The 6,000-nt window shown below is 34.2% G+C and overlaps 1 non-coding gene across 1 annotated transcript; it reads right to left on the bottom strand.

Annotated features, from left to right (window-relative positions):
* Positions 1-4,793: 4,793 nt before the first annotated feature.
* On the bottom strand, positions 4,794-4,865 carry Trnag-ucc (transfer RNA glycine (anticodon UCC)). The gene has a single exon. It is a non-coding gene; the product is annotated as a tRNA-Gly (tRNA).
* Between the last annotated feature and the right edge of the window lie 1,135 nt (positions 4,866-6,000).

Below are 6,000 nucleotides of genomic sequence, written 5' to 3'. Positions count from 1 at the left end.
GGGAGTGGAATACCTTTGATAGTGGGATTTGCTTTGATAGCGAGTCCTAAGGGTTCTGCTGCTAATACATATAACATTGCTGATATAGGACAACCTTGTCTGACTGAATTTTTAATTAAAAAGGGTTTCGTTAGATGACCATTGCATTTAACACTACTTTTAATTTCATTATAAAATATCTTTATCCACTGAATAAAATTGTCACCAAAACCGAACTTTCGTAAAACAGAAATTAAATATGAGTGGCAAACTCTGTCAAACGCTTTTTCTTGATCAATTTTTAAGATATATCCCTCAAGATTGTCTCTCTCAACCATATCTATAATATCTCTTACAGTGACTATAGTATCAGCAATATCTCTCCCAACTATACAACATGTCTGAGTTTGAGAAATAATTTTGGGTAATACCATTTTTAAACGTGTAGACAAAATCCTTGCCAAAATTTTATAATCTACATTAAGTAAACTGATAGGACGCCAATTTTGCAATCTTCTATTATCCCCCTTATTTTTATAAATAAGTGATATAACCCCAAATCTCATTGATCTCGACATAATATTGTCATTCTTAACACTCTGAAAGATGTGCAACAGAATATCATATATACAATCATAAAATTTACAATACCACTCTACTGTCAATCCGTCCGGGCCGGGGCTTTTATTTTTAGCCATCCCTTTTATAGCTGTATGTATTTCATCAACTGTTATTATGGCATCACACATATCTTTATCCTCATCAGATACAGAACAATTTACAAAATTTAAAAGTGAATCAGTACAATTATCATCAACAGTTACCGAAGAATATAAATGACTATAAAACTGATGTATTTCATCTAAGATTCCGCTTGTATTTGAAATAATTACACCATGATCATCAATCAATTCATTGATTACATTTTTGTTGTGTCGATATTTCTCAAGATTTAGAAAGTATTTAGTATTTCTATCGCTTTCAATTGCCCATTTCGCCTTAGATCTCAATATAGCACCCCGACAAAAATCGGTTTCATAGTCACTTAGCTGATGTTTTAGTTCTTCATATTTGTTAATGTCATATGATTCTTTATTTGCGACTTTTTCTGAAAATGATTTTAATTTATTTTGCAATGTAAAGTATTCTTGTAATCTTTCCTTATTTCTTCTTGTACAGTATACTTGGGAAAATTTTTTAATTTTGTATTTTACATTATCCCACCAAATGAGTGGTTCACTAAAATACATTTCGTCAGTTTTTCCCTCGGTAAGAATTGATTTCACTCTTTGTACATATTTTTCCTCAAAAAGAACATTGTTATTTAGTATCCATAATCCGGGCCCTGTTTCCACTTTGCAGGTATTTAGTTTAAGGTATACAAAAGAATGATCACTAAAAGATGTATCTGCATAATAAATATTTTGCACATTGGAATGCAATTTTGAGGAAATCAAAAAATAATCTATTCTACTCTGCTTCATTTCGCCTAGTACAACTTGTTTTCTGGAGAAACTACGAGTACTAGGATTTCGTGATCTCCATAAATCGGTAATATTCCTATCATGAATAATTTTATAAAGTTCACGCACTGCTACATCATCAATATGTAAGGCTTTGTTATGTCGATCAATACCTGCTAAAGTTGTATTAAAATCACCAGCCAGGATAGTGCTATCACTAGTACTGTTATGTAAATATGTATTTAGCTTCATGAAAAAGTTAAACCTTTCCTTCACAACATTTGGAGCATAAATATTGATTAAATCAATCACTTTATCATCAATAGCTATTTTAAGATGTAAAATCCTACCCTTTTCAATCATTTCTTGTGTCACCTGATTTCTCAATTCTCTCACTACTAAAACAGCAACACCTGCCCTCCTATTGTCTGCATTACTATAAAATGTCACCATTCCAAATCTCATTTTCTCTAATACTTTCAGCAAACTCATCATCCCAAAAGGTTTCTTGCAATAATAAAATATGTCCTCTTTTCTCTTTAAATATTTCTAAAACAGACTTTAGTTTATTCAAATTACGCAAGCCATTTACATTTAGAGATACAATATTTAAAGCCATGATTATGATGAGTGTATTGAAAGTATTAAAAAATGTTGAGTGTTTGATCATTTCTTAATAGGTGTTCGTCGCATGCTATTCATTTTCAGGTTAGGTACTGGATTAAACCTTCTCCTTCTCCTTTGTACTACCTTGAAATTTTCGATATTAGTACCGTTTTCTTGACATGTACGTGATTCGTTTGATCTTTCAACAACGTCTGCAGCCATCTTCCTGTCATCATCTGAATCTGTCCCCGATCCATCTCCAATTGTATGATTGTTGTTTACTTCCTCCTCAGATTCTATTTCTACATTGGTCATATCAACTCCACTTCTTTCTTTTTCTTCCCCACTTTCTCCACTCTCGTTATCTTGTTTTGCATTCTCAATTTCTTCTTTATCATCTTCGTCACTCGGTAACTCCAATATGTCTTCCCTCGTATCATCATCAACTTGCGAATGAATCCCTGCAATGGCCTCTCTGTAACACATACATGTTTGCGCCTCTTTGTGGCATTTGTCGCATATCCTGCATGTACACATTAGAGGAAAACTTCCACAACTGTCACATCTTTGCCTTGTGCAATTTTTTGCTACATGACCTTGCTCCCCACACTTGTAGCATACAAAATCAGGGCAGTCTTTTATAACATGTCCCGGATCTAGACATCTAGAACATACCTTAACTTGGTTATCGTGTAATACTCTAAAGTATTGCTGACCATTGACAGTCTGAAATTTCAGACTGTAAGGCAAGGATTTTACCTGCTGTGGAAATTTACATTTGACATAACGAGTCCCATCAGCCACACTAGTCCCAGGATAATATCTGCGTTGAATGGGAGAAAGAAGTTCTACTCCGTATTCACCGAGCTTCATACTTATATCATCATCGGTGATGTATGCTGGTAAATGAAGAATTGACACAATAATAGTGTCTGAATATAAGAGAGTACAATCAAAGTGTTCACTTCCAATATCAATTCCACACAAGGTATTATATGTTACTTCCTTACTCGGTAGTGTGACCTCATACAAATTTGCACCTTTGGGCACAACTGCATAGACCGACATATCTCCGGTTAATTCTTCTACACTTCTAACAATATCACTTGCCTTTATTTTCTTCACATCCTTTACATCAATCACCACGGTACATTCTTTCCCAAAACGACGAGAAGCTCCTGTCTGTCTATCGATGTTACTCGACATGCCATTCTTATTGTTAGCTATTCCACTGGTGTCATTAGAATTTGAGTCCGCTCCCTGTGCTGCACGTGCAGCACGACCAGGCTTTGAATTCATTGTCACAGAAAATAGTATTTTGTGTGGTGGATAAAGTTATCCACACACACAAAATATATCTAACTTCTATATGAATGCGATCACACGAATCTAATAAACGTACCTGTAACAACTTAAAACAGAAAAAATGTCTATTAAAGGAATAAAACTTGAAAATTCACGGAGCGATCATCAAACGTGTTTTCCATCTGATGTCATAACCGGAAGTCCTGGGCCCGACGTTGCTTAACTTCGGTCTGGATCGGTTGCATGGAAGGCAACCATGCTAACCTTTACACCACCGACGCGCTGGTTATACTCTATTCTCGTCACTTAGGTGACAGGTCATGTATAATGTTTGTCATTACCGTGACTAATTCAACGTGGCATAGTTTGGATTGATCCATTTATCTTTCCCTTGCAAAATATTCTCAAAGAGAACAGTCAAATAAAAATATTCGCAAAAATATTTGATGTTATTTGTGTCAGTTTTAATATATAGATGTTAGAGTGTCTTCATTGTGTGATCCGTCTGGATTATTTTATTTCTTTATTCATAGTGCTGTTTTGTTTGCTAGAAGAAATTGTATACCATACCAATCGGAAGATCTGAACTAGGAAGACATAGAGAAAAAGAAAGATACAAACAATCGCTTTGACAAGAGATGGAAAAGTGAGGACATTACTAGCAACAGGAGAACCTCAAGCAAGAAATATAAACATGTATCGTTTGGATCCTATAAGGTTAATGGTTAATGGCAGGTTGACAGTGCATTTTGAATTAAATGTTTAATAAATTCATTGAAAGGTTATGGTCCAGGCATCCATAATTCATTATAAAATTTGACAGCTCAAGAGACAAAATCTTAAATTTTGTAAAATCTTTTGATAATTATTTTTGATAATTATTTGAAAGTAGATGAAAACATGTGGGATTATATGGCTGCTTCTGATAATATTGAAGTAGATATTTGGGTCAATATTTCATTTAACATTGACATTCTAATGCCCAAAAAAATTATACTAGACTCCATAACATTATAACAAAATTTTGGTTTTGTGTGTGATATGATGTTTTTTGCGTAGCCCATCTACCTGGATCAACACGAAATGTCTTAAAATGATGCTCGCTATTGTCGTAATGCGTGTCTAATCACAGTACTAAAATAATAATTCTTTTAATACGGAGAAAGAAAATGAAGACATGAGATACATCCATTTCTTTTTATCTCCATTTGTATTAAATAACACGCTTTGATACCGAATCAGAAACTCTATCAACTAAGTTATCGAGGCGGTCTTCGGAATTAGTGGAATGTTTATGAACGTCCTACATATGAAAACAAAATCATGCACAGTGAAGAGAAGTATTGAAACTTGTGACTGAGGGTTGCTAAATATCCGAAAGAGAAGAAAAACAAAGACGCTGATATGTTCGCTTTTAAACTCGGTATTGACAAAATGACATGCGTCAGCCGGGAATCGAACCCGGATCGGCTGCTTGGAAGGCAACCATGCTAACCTTTACACCACCGACGCGCTGATGATACTCTATTCTCGTCACTTAGGTAATAGGTCATGCATAACGTTAATCATTCCTGTGTGAGAGATCAGTGAAGTAACAATATTCGCAAATTATCTGGTGTTATTTGTTTCAGTTTGAATTTATAGATGTTAGAATGTCTTCAGTGTGTTACACATCTGGATTATTTTATTCCTTTATTCATAGTGTTGTTTGTTTTGCTAGAAGAAATTGTATACAATACCAATCGGGAGAACTGAAACAGAAAAAATATAGAAAAAAAGAAAGATACAAACCATCGCTTTGAAAAGAGATGGAAAAGCGAGGACATTACCATTAACAGAGGCACCTCAGACAAGATACGTAAACATGTATAATTAGGATCCTATACGGTTGTTGGTTCATGGCAGTTGGACAGTGCAGTGTGTATTAAATGTTTAGTAAATTCAGTGAAAGATTGTGGTCCATTCATCCAGAATTCATTATCAAATCGACAGCTCAAGAGACAAAATCTTCAATTTCGTATAATCTTTTGATAATTCTTTTTGATAATTATTTGAAAATAGATGAATACATGTGGGATTATATGGCTGCTTCTGAGAATATTTAAGTAGGTGTTTGTGTCAATATTCCATTTAACACTGACATTCTTATGACAAAAAATTATACTTGATCTCCATCGCATGATAACAAATTTTTTTGTTGTTGTGTCATTTGATAATGTTTGTTGCGTAGCCCATCTACCTGGACCAACAAGATATCTCTTAAAATGATGGTCGCTATTCTCATAATGCGTGTCTAAACATAGTAATAAATTAATGACTCTTTTAATACGGAGAAATGAAATGAAGACATGAGATACATCCATTTCTTTTCGTCTCCATTTGTATTAAATAACTCCATCTCATTACAAGCAGTCTTAAAAACATCGTGTAGTCATCGCTATAGGTCTATTGATATGTAAAATACATTTTAGTTGCCTTGTGCATATCTGTACTGGATTCAGAGTAAAATACTTCAATGACATGAATATGGGTATTATTTTCTTTTTTCTATCTGCAAACGTAGCATCAACAAACCATATACATGGTTGCTGAAAAAGGACAACAGGTGGCAGAACGGCGTCGATTCTCTTGCTTGTTCCAATAAATA

The sequence above is a fragment of the Sinohyriopsis cumingii genome, unplaced genomic scaffold (assembly GCF_028554795.1).
Source record: "Sinohyriopsis cumingii isolate HCF-2022 unplaced genomic scaffold, ASM2855479v2 utg001752l, whole genome shotgun sequence".
Classification (NCBI taxonomy): Eukaryota; Metazoa; Mollusca; class Bivalvia; order Unionida; family Unionidae; genus Sinohyriopsis; species Sinohyriopsis cumingii.
Note: the sequence above shows the minus strand (reverse complement) of the source record. Positions and strands in the feature narration are given on the sequence as shown.